Source organism: Eleutherodactylus coqui, chromosome 6 (genome assembly GCF_035609145.1).
Source record: "Eleutherodactylus coqui strain aEleCoq1 chromosome 6, aEleCoq1.hap1, whole genome shotgun sequence".
NCBI classification, from domain to species: Eukaryota; Metazoa; Chordata; class Amphibia; order Anura; family Eleutherodactylidae; genus Eleutherodactylus; species Eleutherodactylus coqui.
In genome coordinates this window covers 4,076,730-4,095,780 of record NC_089842.1, presented here as the reverse complement: position 1 = coordinate 4,095,780, position 19,051 = coordinate 4,076,730, and positions in this window count along the sequence as shown.

The window sequence follows — 19,051 nt, the reverse complement described above, 5'->3', positions numbered from 1 at the left end:
TGGCGGTGCTGGTAGTTTACAGAGATGATCCGGTAACATATGGCGGTGCTGGTAGTTTACAGATATGATGATCTGGTAACATATGGCGGTGCTGGTAGTTTACAGAGATGATCTGGTAACATATGGCGGTGCTGGTAGTTTACAGAGATGATGATCTGGTAACATATGGCGGTGCTGGTAATTTACAGAGATGATGATCTGGTAACATATGGCGGTGCTGGTAGTTTACAGATATGATGATCTGGTAACATATGGCGACGCTGGTAGTTTACAGAGATCATGATCTGGTAACATATGGCGGTGCTGGTAGTTTACAGAGATGATCTGATAACATATGGCGGTGCTGGTAGTTTACAGAGATTATGATCTGGTAACATATGGCGGTGCTGGTAGTTTACAGAGATGATGATCTGGTAACATATGGCGGTGCTGGTAGTTTACAGAGATGATGTTCTGGTAACATATGGCGGTGCTGGTAGTTTACAGAGATGATCTGGTAACATATGGCGGTGCTGGTAGTTTACAGAGATGATCTGGTAACATATGGCGGTGCTGGTAGTTTACAAATATGATGATCTGGTAACATATGGCGGTGCTGGTAGTTTACAGAGATGATGATCTGGTAACATATGGCGGTGCTGGTAGTTTACAGAGATGATGATCTGGTAACATATGGCGGTGCTGGTAGTTTACAGAGATGATCTGGTAACATATGGCGGTGCTGGTAGTTTACAGAGATGATGATCTGGTAACATATGGCGGTGCTGGTAGTTTACAGAGATGATCTGGTAATATATAGCGGTTCTGGTAGTTTACAGAGATGGTGATCTGGTAACATATGGCGGTGCTGGTAGTTTACAGAGATGATCTGGTAACATATGGCGGTGCTGGTAGTTTACAGAGATGATGATCTGGTAACATATGGCGGTGCTGGTAGTTTACAGATATGATGATCTGGTAACATATGGCGGTGCTGGTAGTTTACAGAGATGATCTTGTAATATATAGCGGTTCTGGTAGTTTACAGAGATGGTGATCTGGTAACATATGGCGGTGCTGGTAGTTTACAGAGATGATGATCTGGTAACATATGGCGGTGCTGGTAGTTTACAGAGATGTTCTGGTAACATATGGCGATGCTGGTAGTTTACAGAGATGATCTGGTAACATATGGCGGTGCTGGTAGTTTACAGAGATGATGATCTGGTAACATATGGCGGTGCTGATAGTTTACAGAGATGATGATCTGGTAACATATGGCGGTGCTGGTGGTTTACAGAGATGATCTGGTAACATATGGCGGTGCTGGTAGTTTACAGAGATGTTCTGGTAACATATGGCGGTGCTGGTAGTTTACAGAGATGATGTTCTGGTAACATATGGCGGTGCTGGTAGTTTACAGAGATGATGATCTGGTAACATATGGCGGTGCTGGTAGTTTACAGAGATGATGATCTGGTAACATATGGCGGTGCTGATAGTTTACAGAGATGATGATCTGGTAACATATGGCGGTGCTGGTAGTTTACAGATATGATGATCTGGTAACATATGGCGGTGCTGGTAGTTTACAGATATGATGATCTGGTAACATATGGCGGTGCTGGTAGTTTACAGAGATGTTCTGGTAACATATGGCGATGCTGGTAGCTTACAGAGATGATGATCTGGTAACATATGGCGGTGCTGGTAGTTTACAGAGATGATGATCTGGTAACATATGGCGGTGCTGGTAGTTTACAGAGATGATCTGGTAACATATGGCGGTGCTGGTAGTTTACAGAGATGATGATCTGGTAACATATGGCGGTGCTGGTAGTTTACAGAGATGATGATCTGGTAACATATGGCGGTGCTGGTAGCTTACAGAGATGATGATCTGGTAACATATGGCGGTGCTGGTAGTTTACAGAGATGATGATCTGGTAACATATGGCGGTGCTGGTAGTTTACAGAGATGATGTTCTGGTAACATATGGCGGTGCTGGTAGTTTACAGATATGATGTTCTGGTAACATATGGCGGTGCTGGTAGTTTACAGAGATGATGATCTGGTAACATATGGCGGTGCTGGTAGTTTACAGAGATGATGATCTGGTAACATATGGCGGTGCTGGTAGTTTACAGAGATGTTCTGGTAACATATGGCGGTGCTGGTAGTTTACAGAGATCATTATCTGGTAACATATGGCGGTGCTGGTAGTTTACAGAGATGATCTGGTAACATATGGCGGTGCTGGTAGTTTACAGAGATGATCTGGTAACATATGGCGGTGCTGATAGTTTACAGAGATGATGATCTGGTAACATATGGCGGTGCTGGTAGTTTACAGAGATGTTCTGGTAACATATGGCGGTGCTGATAGTTTACAGAGATGATGATCTGGTAACATATGGCGGTGCTGGTAGTTTACAGAGATGATGATCTGGTAACATATGGCGGTGCTGGTAGTTTACAGAGATGACGCTCGGGGTAACATATGGCGGTGCTGGTAGTTTATAGAGATGATCTGGTAACATACGGCGGTGCTGGTAGTTTACAGAGATGATGATCTGGTAACATATGGCGGTGCTGGTAGTTTACAGAGATGTTCTGGTAACATATGGCGGTGCTGGTAGTTTACAGAGATGATGATCTGGTAACATATGGCGGTGCTGGTAGTTTACAGAGATGATCTGATAACATATGGCGGTGCTGGTAGTTTACAGAGATGATCTGGTAACATATGGCGGTGCTGGTATTTTACAGATATGATGATCTGGTAACATATGGCGGTGCTGGTAGTTTACAGAGATGATCTGGTAACATATGGCGGTGCTGGTAGTTTACAGAGATGTTCTGGTAACATATGGCGGTGCTGGTAGTTTACAGAGATGATGTTCTGGTAACATATGGCGATGCTGGTAGCTTACAGAGATGATGATCTGGTAACATATGGCGGTGCTGGTAGTTTACAGAGATGATGATCTGGTAACATATGGCATGCTGGTAGTTTACAGAGATGATGATCTGGTAACATATGGCATGCTGGTAGTTTACAGAGATGATGATCTGGTAACATATGGCGGTGCTGGTAGTTTACAGAGATGATGATCTGGTAACATATGGCGGTGCTGGTAGTTTACAGAGATGATCTGGTAACATATGGCGGTGCTGGTAGTTTACAGAGATGATGTTCTGGTAACATATGGCGGTGCTGGTAGTTTACAGAGATGATGATCTGGTAACATATGGCGGTGCTGGTAGTTTACAGAGATCATTATCTGGTAACGTATGGCGGTGCTGGTAGTTTACAGAGATGATCTGGTAACATATGGCGGTGCTGATAGTTTACAGAGATGATGATCTGGTAACATATGGCGGTGCTGGTAGTTTACAGATATGATGATCTGGTAACATATGGCGGTGCTGGTAGTTTACACAGATGATCTGGTAACATATGGCGGTGCTGGTAGTTTACAGAGATGATGATCTGGTAACATATGGCGGTGCTGGTAGTTTACAGAGATGTTCTGGTAACATATGGCGGTGCTGATAGTTTACAGAGATGATGATCTGGTAACATATGGCGGTGCTGGTAGTTTACAGAGATGATGATCTGGTAACATATGGCGGTGCTGGTAGTTTACAGAGATGACGCTCGGGGTAACATATGGCGGTGCTGGTAGTTTATAGAGATGATCTGGTAACATACGGCGGTGCTGGTAGTTTACAGAGATGATGATCTGGTAACATATGGCGGTGCTGGTAGTTTACAGAGATGTTCTGGTAACATATGGCGGTGCTGGTAGTTTACAGAGATGATGATCTGGTAACATATGGCGGTGCTGGTAGTTTACAGAGATGATCTGATAACATATGGCGGTGCTGGTAGTTTACAGAGATGATCTGGTAACATATGGCGGTGCTGGTATTTTACAGATATGATGATCTGGTAACATATGGCGGTGCTGGTAGTTTACAGAGATGATCTGGTAACATATGGCGGTGCTGGTAGTTTACAGAGATGTTCTGGTAACATATGGCGGTGCTGGTAGTTTACAGAGATGATGTTCTGGTAACATATGGCGATGCTGGTAGCTTACAGAGATGATGATCTGGTAACATATGGCGGTGCTGGTAGTTTACAGAGATGATGATCTGGTAACATATGGCATGCTGGTAGTTTACAGAGATGATGATCTGGTAACATATGGCGGTGCTGGTAGTTTACAGAGATGATGATCTGGTAACATATGGCGGTGCTGGTAGTTTACAGAGATGATCTGGTAACATATGGCGGTGCTGGTAGTTTACAGAGATGATGTTCTGGTAACATATGGCGGTGCTGGTAGTTTACAGAGATGATGATCTGGTAACATATGGCGGTGCTGGTAGTTTACAGAGATCATTATCTGGTAACATATGGCGGTGCTGGTAGTTTACAGAGATGATCTGGTAACATATGGCGGTGCTGATAGTTTACAGAGATGATGATCTGGTAACATATGGCGGTGCTGGTAGTTTACAGAGATGATGATCTGGTAACATATGGCGGTGCTGGTAGTTTACAGAGATGACGCTCGGGGTAACATATGGCGGTGCTGGTAGTTTATAGAGATGATCTGGTAACATACGGCGGTGCTGGTAGTTTACAGAGATGATGATCTGGTAACATATGGCGGTGCTGGTAGTTTACAGAGATGTTCTGGTAACATATGGCGGTGCTGGTAGTTTACAGAGATGATGATCTGGTAACATATGGCGGTGCTGGTAGTTTACAGAGATCATTATCTGGTAACATATGGCGGTGCTGGTAGTTTACAGAGATGATCTGGTAACATATGGCGGTGCTGATAGTTTACAGAGATGTTGATCTGGTAACATATGGCGGTGCTGGTAGTTTACAGAGATGTTCTGGTAACATATGGCGGTGCTGATAGTTTACAGAGATGATGATCTGGTAACATATGGCGGTGCTGGTAGTTTACAGAGATGACGCTCGAGGTAACATATGGCGGTGCTGGTAGTTTATAGAGATGATCTGGTAACATATGGCGGTGCTGGTAGTTTACAGAGATGATGATCTGGTAACATATGGCGGTGCTGGTAGTTTACAGAGATGTTCTGGTAACATATGGCGGTGCTTGTAGTTTACAGAGATGACGCTCGGGGTAACATATGGCGGTGCTGGTAGTTTATAGAGATGATCTGGTAACATATGGCGGTGCTGGTAGTTTACAGAGATGATGATCTGGTAACATATGGCGGTGCTGGTAGTTTACAGAGATGACGCTCGCTGTAACATATGGCGGTGCTGGTAGTTTATAGAGATGATCTGGTAACATATGGCGGTGCTGGTAGTTTACAGAGATGATGATCTGGTAACATATGGCGGTGCTGGTAGTTTACAGAGATGATCTGGTAACATATGGCGGTGCTGGTAGTTTACAGAGATGATGATCTGGTAACATATGGCGGTGCTGGTAGTTTACAGAGATGACGCTCGGGGTAACATATGGCATGCTGGTAGTTTACAGAGATGATGATCTGGTAACATATGGCGGTGCTGGTAGTTTACAGAGATGATGATCTGGTAACATATGGCGGTGCTGGTAGTTTGCAGAGATGATGTTCTGGTAACATATGGCGGTGCTGGTAGTTTACAGAGATGATGATCTGGTAACATATGGCGGTGCTGGTAGTTTACAGAGATGACGCTCGGGGTAACATATGGCGGTGCTGGTAGTTTACAGAGATGATCCGGTAACATATGGCGATGCTGGTAGTTTACAGAGATGATGATCTGGTAACATATGGCGGTGCTGGTAGTTTACAGAGATGATCTGGTAACATATGTCGGTGCTGGTAGTTTACAGAGATGACGCTCCGGGTAACATATGGCGGTGCTGGTAGTTTACAGAGATGGTGATCTGGTAACATATGGCGGTGCTGGTAGTTTACAGAGATGGTCTGGTAACATATGGCGGTGCTGGTAGTTTACAGAGATGGTGATCTGGTAACATATGGCGGTGCTGGTAGTTTACAGAGATGGTCTGGTAACATATGGCGGTGCTGGTAGTTTACAGAGATGGTCTGGTAACATATGGCGGTGCTGGTAGTTTACAGAGATGATCTGGTAACATATGGCGGTGCTGGTAGTTTACAGAGATGATGTTCTGGTAACATAGGGCGGTGCTGGTAGTTTACAGAGATGATGATCTGGTAACATATGGCGGTGCTGGTAGTTTACAGAGATGATGATCTGGTAACATATGGCGGTGCTGGTAGTTTACAGAGATGATGATCTGGTAACATATGGCGGTGCTGGTAGTTTACAGAGATGATGATCTGGTAACATATGGCGGTGCTGGTAGTTTACACAGATGATCTGGTAACATATGGTGGTGCTGGTAGTTTACACAGATGATCTGGTAACATATGGCGGTGCTGGTAGTTTACAGAGATGATGATCTGGTAACATATGGCGGTGCTGGTAGTTTACAGAGATGATGATCTGGTAACATATGGCGGTGCTGGTAGTTTACAGCGATGATCTGGTAACATATGGCGGTGCTGGTAGTTTACAGAGATGATGATCTGGTAACATATGGCGGTGCTGGTAGTTTACAGAGATGATGATCTGGTAACATATGGCGGTGCTGGCAGTTTACAGCGATGATGATCTGGTAACATATGGCGGTGCTGGTAGTTTACAGAGATGATGATCTGGTAACATATGGCGGTGCTGGTAGTTTACAGAGATGATGATCTGGTAACATATGGCGGTGCTGGTAGTTTACAGAAATGATCTGGTAACATATGGCGGTGCTGGTAGTTTACAGAGATGATGTTCTGGTAACATATGGCGGTGCTGGTAGTTTACAGATATGATGATCTGGTTACATATGGCGGTGCTGGTAGTTTACAAAGATTATCTGGTAACACATGGCGGTGCTGATAGTTTACAGAGATGATGATCTGGTAACATATGGCGGTGCTGGTAGTTTACAGAGATGATGATCTGGTAACATATGGCGGTGCTGGTAGTTTACAGAGATGATCTGGTAACATATGGCGGTGCTGGTAGTTTACAGAGATGTTCTGGTAACATATGGCGGTGCTGGTAGTTTACAGAGATGATCTGGTAACATATGGCGGTGCTGGCAGTTTACAGCGATGATGATCTGGTAACATATGGCGGTGCTGGTAGTTTACAGAAATGATCTGGTAACATATGGCGGTGCTGGTAGTTTACAGAGATGATGTTCTGGTAACATATGGCGGTGCTGGTAGTTTACAGAGATGATGTTCTGGTAACATATGGCGGTGCTGGTAGTTTACAGAGTTGTTCTGGTAATATATGGCGGTGCTGGCAGTTTACAGCGATAATCTGGTAACATATGGCGGTGCTGGTAGTTTACAGAGATGACACTCCGGGTAACATATGGCGGTGCTGGTAGTTTACAGAGCGGATGATCTGGTAACATATGGCGGTGCTGGTAGTTTACAGATATGATGATCTGGTAACATATGGCGGTGCTGGTAGTTTACAGAGATGATCTGGTAACATATGGCGGTGCTGGTAGTTTACAGAGATGATGATCTGGTAACATATGGCGGTGCTGGTAGTTTACAGAGATGATCTGGTAACATATGGCGGTGCTGGTAGTTTACAGAGATGATGATCTGGTAACATATGGCGGTGCTGGTAGTTTACAGAGATGATGATCTGGTAACATATGGCGGTGCTGTTAGTTTACAGAGATGATCTGATAACATATGGCGGAGCTGGTAGTTTACAGAGATGATGTTCTGGTAACATATGGCGGTGCTGGTAGTTTACAGAGATGTTCTGGTAACATATGGCGGTGCTGGTAGTTTACAGAGATGATCTGGTAACATATGGCGGTGCTGGTAGTTTACAGAGATGATGATCTGGTAACATATGGCGGTGCTGGTAGTTTACAGAGATGGTGATCTAGTAACATATGGCGGTGCTGGTAGTTTACAGAGATGATGTTCTGGTAACATATGGCGGTGCTGGTAGTTTACAGAGATGGTGATCTAGTAACATATGGCGGTGCTGGTAGTTTACAGAGATGTTCTGGTAACATATGGCGGTGCTGGTAGCTTACAGAGATGGTGATCTGGTAACATATGGCGGTGCTGGCAGTTTACAGAGATGTTCTGGTAATATATGGCGGTGCTGGTAGTTTACAGAGATGATGATCTGGTAACATATGGCGGTGCTGGTAGTTTACAGAGATGATGATCTGGTAACATATGGCGGTGCTGGTAGTTTACAGAGATGATCTGGTAATATATGGCGGTGCTGGTAGTTTACAGATATGATGATCTGGTAACATATGGCGGTGCTGGTAGTTTACAGAGATGATGATCTGGTAACATATGGCGGTGCTGGTATCTTACAGAGATGATGATCTGGTAACATATGGCGGTGCTGGTAGTTTACAGAGATGATCTGGTAACATATGGCGGTGCTGGTAGTTTACAGAGATGATGCTCGGGGTAACATATGGCGATGCTGGTAGTTTACAGAGATGATGTTCTGGTAACATATGGCGGTGCTGGTAGTTTACAGAGATGATGATCTGGTAACATATGGCGGTGCTGGTAGTTTACAGAGATGATCTGGTAACATATGTCGGTGCTGGTAGTTTACAGAGATGACGCTCCGGGTAACATATGGCGGTGCTGGTAGTTTACAGAGATGATGTTCTGGTAACATATGGCAGTGCTGGTAGTTTACAGAGATGGTGATCTGGTAACATATGGCGGTGCTGGTAGTTTACAGAGATGTTCTGGTAACATATGGCGGTGCTGGTAGTTTACAGAGATGATGATCTGGTAACATATGGTGGTGCTGGTAGTTTACAGAGATGATGATCTGGTAACATATGGCGGTGCTGGTAGTTTACAGAGATGATCTGGTAACATATGGCGGTGCTGGTAGTTTACAGAGATGTTCTGGTAACATATGGCGGTGCTGGTAGTTTACAGAGATGATGATCTGGTAACATATGGCGGTGCTGGTAGTTTACAGAGATGATGATCTGGTAACATATGGCGGTGCTGGTAGTTTACAGAGATGATCTGGTAACATATGGCGGTGCTGGTAGTTTACAGAGATGATGATCTGGTAACATATGGCGGTGCTGGTAGTTTACAGAGATGATGATCTGGTAACATATGGCGGTGCTGGTAGTTTACAGAGATGATGATCTGGTAACATATGGCGGTGCTGGTAGTTTACACAAATGATCTGGTAACATATGGCGGTGCTGGTAGTTTACAGAGATGATGATCTGGTAACATATGGCGGTGCTGGTAGTTTACAGAGATGATGATCTGGTAACATATGGCGGTGCTGGTAGTTTACAGAGATGACGCTCCGGTAACATATGGCGATGCTGGTAGTTTACAGAGATGATGATCTGGTAACATATGGCGGTGCTGGTAGTTTACAGATATGATGATATGGTAACATATGGCGGAGCTGGTAGTTTACAGAGATGATGATCTGGTAACATATGGTGGTGCTGGTAGTTTACACAGATGATCTGGTAACATATGGCGGTGCTGGTAGTTTACAGAGATGATGATCCGGTAACATATTGCGGTGCTGGTAGTTTACAGATATGGTGGTCTGGTAACATATGGCGATGCTGGTAGTTTACAGAGATGATCTGGTAACATATGGCGATGCTGGTAGTTTACAGAGATGATGATCTGGTAACATATGGCGATGCTGGTAATTTACAGAGATGATGATCTGGTAACATATGGCGGTGCTGGTAGTTTACAGGGATGATGATCTGGTAACATATGGCGGTGCTGTTAGTTTACAGAGATGATGATCTGGTAACATATGGCGGTGCTGGTAGTTTACAGACATGATCTGGTAACATATGGCGGTGCTGGTAGTTTACACAGATGATCTGGTAACATATGGTGGTGCTGGTAGTTTACACAGATGATCTGGTAACATATGGTGGTGCTGGTAGTTTACACAGATGATCTGGTAACATATGGCGGTGCTGGTAGTTTACACAGATGATCTGGTAACATATGGCGGTGCTGGTAGTTTACAGAGGTGATCTGGTAACATATGGCGGTGCTGGAAGTTTACAGAGATGATCTGGTAACATATGGCGGTGCTGGTAGTTTACACAGATGATCTGGTAACATATGGCGGTTCTGGTAGTTTACAGAGATGTTCTGGTAACATATGGCGGTGCTGGTAGTTTACAGAGTTGTTCTGGTAATATATGGCGGTGCTGGCAGTTTACAGCGATGATCTGGTAACATATGGCGGTGCTGGCAGTTTACAGCGATGATCTGGTAACATATGGCGGTGCTGGTAGTTTACAGAGATGATCTGGTAACATATGGCGGTGCTGGCAGTTTACAGCGATGATCTGGTAACATATGGCGGTGCTGGTAGTTTACAGAGTTGTTCTGGTAATATATGGCGGTGCTGGCAGTTTACAGCGATGATCTAGTAACATATGGCGGTGCTGGTAGTTTACAGAAATGATCTGGTAACATATGGCGGTGCTGGTAGTTTACAGAGTTGTTCTGGTAATATATGGCGGTGCTGGTAGTTTACAGAGTTGTTCTGGTAATATATGGCGGTGCTGGTAGTTTACAGAGTTGTTCTGGTAATATATGGCGGTGCTGGTAGTTTACAGAGTTGTTCTGGTAATATATGGCGGTGCTGGTAGTTTACAGAGATGATGATCTGGTAACATATGGCGGTGCTGGTAGTTTACAGAGATGATCTGGTAACATATGGCGGTGCTGGTAGTTTACAGATATGATGATCTGGTAACATATGGCGGTGCTGGTAGTTTACGGAGATGATGATCTGGTAACATATGGCGGTGCTGGTAGTTTACAGATATGATGATCTGGTAACATATGGCGGTGCTGGTAGTTTACAGAGATGATGATCTGGTAACATATGGCGGTGCTGGTAGTTTACAGAGATGATGATCTGGTAACATATGGCGGTGCTGGTAGTTTACAGAGATGATCTGGTAGCATATGGCGGTGCTGGTAGTTTACAGAGATGATCTGGTAACATATGGCGGTGCTGGTAGTTTACAGAGATGATGATCTGGTAACATATGGCGGTGCTGGTAGTTTACAGAGATGGTGATCTAGTAACATATGGCGGTGCTGGTAGTTTACAGAGATGGTGATCTAGTAACATATGGCGGTGCTGGTAATTTACAGAGATGGTGATCTAGTAACATATGGCGGTGCTGGTAGTTTACAGAGTTGACTCTCCGGGTAACATATGGCGGTGCTGGTAGTTTACAGAGATGTTCTGGTAACATATGGCGGTGCTGGTAGCTTACAGAGATGGTGATCTGGTAACATATGGCGGTGCTGGTAGTTTACAGAGATGTTCTGGTAATATATGGCGGTGCTGGTAGCTTACAGAGATGATGATCTGGTAACATATGGCGGTGCTGGTAGTTTACAGAGATGTTCTGGTAACATATGGCGGTGCTGGTAGTTTACAGAGATGATGATCTGGTAACATATGGCGGTGCTGGTAGTTTACAGAGATGATGTTCTGGTAACATATGGCGATGCTGGTAGCTTACAGAGATGATCTGGTAACATATGGCAGTGCTGGTAGTTTACAGAGATGATCTGGTAACATATGGCGGTGCTGGTAGTTTACAGAGATGATCTGGTAACATATGGCAGTGCTGGTAGTTTACAGAGATGATCTGGTAACATATGGCGGTGCTGGTAGTTTACAGAGATGATGATCTGGTAACATATGGCGGTGCTGGTAGTTTACAGAGATGTTCTGGTAACATATGGCGGTGCTGGTAGTTTACAGAGATGATGATCTGGTAACATATGGCGGTGCTGGTAGTTTACAGAGATGATGATCTGGTAACATATGGCGCTGCTGGTAGCTTACAGAGATGATGATCTGGTAACATATGGCGGTGCTGGTAGTTTACAGATATGATGATCTGGTAACGTATGGCGGTGCTGGTAGTTTACAGATATGATCTGGTAACATATTGCGGTGCTGGTAGTTTACAGAGATGATGATCTGGTAACATATGGCGGTGCTGGTAGTTTACAGAGATGATGATCTGGTAACATATGGCGGTGCTGGTAGTTTACAGAGATGATGTTCTGGTAACATATATGGCGGTGCTGGTAGTTTACAGAGATGATGATCTGGTAACATATGGCGGTGCTGGTAGTTTACAGATATGATGATCTGGTAACATATGGCGGTGCTGGTAGTTTACAGAGATGATGATCTGGTAACATATGGCGGTGCTGGTAGTTTACAGATATGATGATCTGGTAACATATGGCGATGCTGGTAGTTTACAGAGATGATCTGGTAACATATGGCGGTGCTGTTAGTTTACAGATATGATGATCTGGTAACATATGGCGGTGCTGGTAGTTTACAGAGATGATCTGGTAACATATGGCGGTGCTGGTAGTTTACACAGATGATCTGGTAACATATGGCGATGCTGGTAGTTTACAGAGATGATGATCTGGTAACATATGGCGGTGCTGGTAGTTTACAGAGATGATGATCTGGTAACATATGGCGATGCTGGTAGTTTACAGAGATGATGATCTGGTAACATATGGCGATGCTGGTAGTTTACAGAGATGATGATCCGGTAACATATGGCGATGCTGGTAGTTTACAGAGATGATCTGGTAATATATGGCGGTGCTGGTAGTTTACAGAGATGGTGATCTGGTAACATATGGCGGTGCTGGTAGTTTACAAAGATGATCTGGTAACATATGGCGGTGCTGGTAGTTTACAGAGATGATCTGGTAACATATGGCGGTGCTGGTAGTTTACAGAGATGTTCTGGTAACATATGGCGGTGCTGGTAGTTTACAGAGATGATCTGGTAACATATGGCGGTGCTGGTAGTTTACAGAGATGATGTTCTGGTAACATATGGCGGTGCTGGTAGTTTACAGAGATGATGATCTGGTAACATATGGCGGTGCTGGTAGTTTACAGAGATGTTCTGGTAACATATGGCGGTGCTGGTAGTTTACAGAGATGATGATCTGGTAACATATGGTGGTGCTGGTAGTTTACAGAGATGACGCTCGGGGTAACATATGGCGGTGCTGGTAGTTTACAGAGATGCTCTGGTAACATATGGCGGTGCTGGTAGTTTACAGAGATGTTCTGGTAACATATGGCGGTGCTGGTAGTTTACAAAGATGATCTGGTAACATATGGCGGTGCTGGTAGTTTACAGAGATGATCTGGTAACATATGGCGGTGCTGGTAGTTTACAGAGATGTTCTGGTAACATATGGCGGTGCTGGTAGTTTACAGAGATGATCTGGTAACATATGGCGGTGCTGGTAGTTTACAGAGATGATGTTCTGGTAACATATGGCGGTGCTGGTAGTTTACAGAGATGATGATCTGGTAACATATGGCGGTGCTGGTAGTTTACAGAGATGATGATCTGGTAACATATGGCGGTGCTGGTAGTTTACAGAGATGTTCTGGTAACATATGGCGGTGCTGGTAGTTTACAGAGATGATGATCTGGTAACATATGGCGGTGCTGGTAGTTTACAGAGATGACGCTCGGGGTAACATATGGCGGTGCTGGTAGTTTACAGAGATGCTCTGGTAACATATGGCGGTGCTGGTAGTTTACAGAGATGATGATCTGGTAACATATGGCGGTGCTGGTAGTTTACAGAGATGTTCTGGTAACATATGGCGGTGCTGGTAGTTTACAGAGATGATCTGGTAACATATGGCAGTGCTGGTAGTTTACAGAGATGATCTGGTAACATATGGCGGTGCTGGTAGTTTACAGAGATGCTCTGGTAACATATGGTGGTGCTGGTAGTTTACAGAGATGATCTGGTAACATATGGCGGTGCTGGTAGTTTACAGAGATGATGTTCTGGTAACATATGGCGGTGCTGGTAGTTTACAGAGATGATGATCTGGTAACATATGGCGGTGCTGGTAGTTTACAGAGATGATCTGGTAACATATGGCGGTGCTGGTAGTTTACACAGATGATCTGGTAACATATGGCGATGCTGGTAGTTTACAGAGATGATGATCTGGTAACATATGGCGGTGCTGGTAGTTTACAGAGATGATCTGGTAATATATGGCGGTGCTGGTAGTTTACAGAGATGATCTGGTAACATATGGCGGTGCTGGTAGTTTACACAGATGATCTGGTAACATATGGCGGTGCTGGTAGTTTACAGAGATGATGATCTGGTAACATATGGCGATGCTGGTAGTTTACAGATATGATGATCTGGTAACATATGGCGGTGCTGGTAGTTTACAGAGATGATCTGGTAATATATGGCGGTGCTGGTAGTTTACAGAGATGGTGATCTGGTAACATATGGCGGTGCTGGTAGTTTACAAAGATGATCTGGTAACATATGGCGGTGCTGGTAGTTTACAGAGATGTTCTGGTAACATATGGCGGTGCTGGTAGTTTACAGAGATGATCTGGTAACATATGGCGGCGCTGGTAGTTTACAGAGATGGTGATCTAGTAACATATGGCGGTGCTGGTAGTTTACAGAGATGATGTTCTGGTAACATATGGCGGTGCTGGTAGTTTACAGATATGATGTTCTGGTAACATATGGCGGTGCTGGTAGTTTACAGAGATGATCTGGTAACATATGGCGGTGCTGGTAGTTTACAGAGATGATCTGGTAACATATGGCGGTGCTGGTAGTTTACACAGATGATCTGGTAACATATGGCGGTGCTGGTAGTTTACAGAGCTGATCTGGTAACATATGGCGATGCTGGTAGTTTACAGAGATGATGATCTGGTAACATATGGCGGTGCTGGTAGTTTACAGATATGATGATCTGGTAACATATGGCGGTGCTGGTAGTTTACAGAGATGATCTGGTAACATATGGCGGTGCTGGTAGTTTACAGAGATGATGTTCTGGTAACATATGGCGATGCTGGTAGTTTACAGAGATGATCTGGTAACATATGGCGGTGCTGGTAGTTTACAGAGATGATCTGGTAACATATGGCGGTGCTGGTAGTTTACAGAGATGATGTTCTGGTAACATATGGCGGTGCTGGTAGTTTACAGAGATGATCTGGTAACATATGGCGGTGCTGGTAGTTTACAGAGATGGTCTGGTAACATATGGCGGTGCTGGTAGTTTACAGAGATGATGATCTGGTAACATATGGCGGTGCTGGTAGTTTACAGAGATGATGATCTGGTAACATATGGCGGTGCTGGTAGTTTACAGAGATGATGATCTGGTAACATATGGCGGTGCTGGTAGTTTACAGAGATGATGATCTGGTAACATATGGCGGTGCTGGTAGTTTACAGAGATGATCTGGTAACATATGGCGATGCTGGTAGTTTACAGAGATGATGATCTGGTAACATATGGCGGTGCTGGTAGTTTACAGAGATGATGATCTGGTAACATATGGCGGTGCTGGTAGTTTACAGAGATGATGATCTGGTAACATATGGCGGTGCTGGTAGTTTACAGAGATGGTCTGGTAACATATGGCGGTGCTGGTAGTTTACAGAGATGATGATCTGGTAACATATGGCGGTGCTGGTAGTTTACAGAGATGGTCTGGTAACATATGGCGGTGCTGGTAGTTTACAGAGATGATGTTCTGGTAACATATGGCGGTGCTGTTAGTTTACAGAGATGATGATCTGGTAACATATGGCGGTGATGGTAGTTTACAGAGATGATCTGGTAACATATGGCGGTGATGGTAGTTTACAGAGATGATCTGGTAACATGTGGCGGTGCTGGTAGTTTACAGAGATGATCTGGTAACATATGGCGGTGCTGGTAGTTTACAGAGATGGTCTGGTAACATATGGCGGTGCTTTTAGTTTACAGAGATGATGATCTGGTAACATATGGCGGTGCTGGTAGTTTACAGAGATGACGCTCTGGGTAACATATGGCGGTGCTGGTAGTTTACAGATATATCGCTCGGGGTAACATATGGTGGTGCTGGGCTGGTAGTTTACGGAGATGACGCTCCGGGTAATATATGGCGGTGCTGGTAGTTCTCCTTGGGCCGGTTTAATGGCTCTTCATCGGTGTGAGCTGTGAGCAGTATACACCTCCATTGTGGCCCAGGTTATGGGGTATTCCGTGGCTCTAGGGGCCACAGATATAACTCTTCTCTGTATTTGGGGTCCCCTCCTCACGGTAACATGAATACTTATGTGTTTTACTAGCTCTTTCACTTCTCTGATTAACTCCTCTCAGCTACACACACGGTCACACTGACTAACTATTTGGTTCACTTGTTTAACAGCCGACTTACTGACAAACTCTCTGCACACCGTACGGTTCTGCTCTGACATCTCACTGACTGACGCTCTCCTCACCATTACTACCACACGACTCCTCTCCCACCTCTCTCCTCACTCCTGACCCGCACCATTAACTGCCTCCCAACTGTCACTCCACTGCCTTGCAGCCAATCAGAGTTCAATCCGCTGGCAACCAATGAGAATTGACTGTCCACCTGGCAGATCATTAATAGCGCTGTCATGGGGCAAATTAGGTAGTGGTTAACCCCTGCCGGTTATACTTGAACTGAGCGCCGCCATTTAAAGGCAAGGTGCTTTGTAGGACCCATTCAAGCCACTACAACTGTCCTAATAAAATCAGTCTCTAGTGGCGATGTGCAATTGGGCAGAGTATGGCGGTATTAAGGTTTTGTCAAGTTCATGAGGCTGAAACCTGTGCAGGGTCAAATAATAATAAATATGGGAAAATACAATGGGGTGTCGTCCTTTCCCCTGAAGTGTCTCAGTGCAGATGGTGAACTGGTGGGAAGCGAGCTCCAGGAGTCGGGATCAACATGACAACACTGGAGCAGTGTATTTCTTAGAGAAGAATCTTCATTCACATAATAGAAGTTACTTTAAAGCTTGAGGTGTACCTTACTTGTCACCACAGGAACATACATCTGCCCATTGGGCTCAATAACAATTGAAAGTGCAGGAAAACTCATCTGTACACTATGCTTTGCCCTTCTGCTTCTCTCTTCCTCTGTAACTTTAAATACAAGTCTCCTTTCTTCTTACTTTACTGTTGTTACTTGGATTTGATTTTTTTTCTCTTTCTGTCCACATAAACTCTCTTCTGCTTTCTATCTTCTCTATACAGTCTTGATTTTTCGTACTCACACTTCTTCCTTCCCACAGCACTGGCTTCTTCTAGGCCTCCAACATTCGGGTTTTCTCCTCAGACTATAGACTGTAGACCCACTACTGCCACTCCCCTCTCTTTCTTAACTGATCTTGCAGAGGGCTTATCCACCAATCCTAGACCAGCTAACTTTCGACTAACTGGATAGCCAATAAGGTGCAGACTAGATCTAAAGGTTGAACAGTAGAGAACACAAACAATCAACAAGGTAGCTACACATGTTTAGAAAGTGGCCACATTACTTATGCAGTGTCCAACTCTGGTACACTACATATGGCCGGGTCATGTGATGCAGTCATCCAATAAAACTGCTGCCCATATACAAGATGGAGGACACATTTGGTGACATTGGCAAGGTGCCCTGGCAGCTGACTGACTGCATGCAGTATGGGAAATTCAACTTTGCCAAAAATTGGTTTAGATTAACCCGATTCAATTCTGCAAAACTCGGGAGGCTTTGATTGCCCGGCCGATCGAGGCGAGAATCACGAGTGATAGTGATAGTGATAAGTGTAACGTGCTGGCGGGAGTAGGAGGTTTGCTTACTATATGTGAATGGCTGTAGGGGCGCCCCAAACATTTCTGCTGCCTGAAGTGAACTGTGACGTGCCCCCCCCCCCCCTCCCCCTGCGCAAAAAACCTGCAGGTTTAATAGGCATCGAAAGCGTCAATACGCAATATACCCAGCATATAGTTAAATCATTGAGACTTCTCTGAAGTGTCCCAGTAAGTGTCCCCAATAGAAATAGTGACCCCCTTAATGGCCCCAGTAGTAATAGTGACGCCACTGCAACCAGCATTTAACTCATGTGCCACCTCTACTGAGATCAGAGTGCGACCCCTGACCTCTCCACATGGCGCCTGTATGTGAGAATGCAGACACCGGGAAGAGGTCAGGGGTCACACGCTGATCACAGCAGCACCGCCAGAGCGGTACTACACAGCCTGGGAGTTAAATGCTGGGCGCATGGCCGTCCGTCCGGCTCACATTTGCAATTATTTTTAACTGGCCCTTGATATAGCCGGTAAAGAATAAACAGCCTCCGGTCAGCAGCGCCCCTCTGAGGTCCTGCGGGGGCTGCCTGAGGTGGCCGCTCAGGTCTTGTTTACGCCAGAAGTGTAAATATTGTCCATCGGCTACTAGAGGTGCGAAGCGTCCTACAAACCCGTCACTAAAGAGTTAATGATATTTGGCCGTCCGGTAATCCTTGCTCGTACAGACGTGGTGACGGGTGAAGTTCTGCAACGCCCGCTGACTTGTCTATTCATCTAATGACTCAGCAGAATCTTCTCCCGTACGTATAATTACCACAGCCGCCGGCGGCACGCTACAATGGTCTGTGGGCAATTAAACGAGAAGGCAGCGCCGCTAATTGGAACTCTAAAGGACTAAATCTGGATTAGCACTATTCGCACAAAGCATTAACTAATGAGAGGAGCGTCTAAACTGATGATCCCGACTCTAATTACTTGTCCATCTCGCTCGTTAGAGAGCAATTCCTCTCACTTACCTAATGGTTACTCCGCGGTTCGGCACGCAAGAGCGGCCAGACAAGAGGGTGACTTCTAAGTTTTCTTACTTTGGACGTCTTTGAAATACATAGGGGCAAAGAACGGCCCTCGTTGCCCGTAGCAACCAATCACAGCGCAGCTTTTATTTTACATCAGCAGTTCAAGCAATGAAAGCTGCGCTGTGATTGGCTGCGACCAGCAACAAGGGCAATTCTTCTTTCTTTAGGTACTTCATTCTTAGCGGAAAGTCTGCACCAAAATCAGTGTCAATT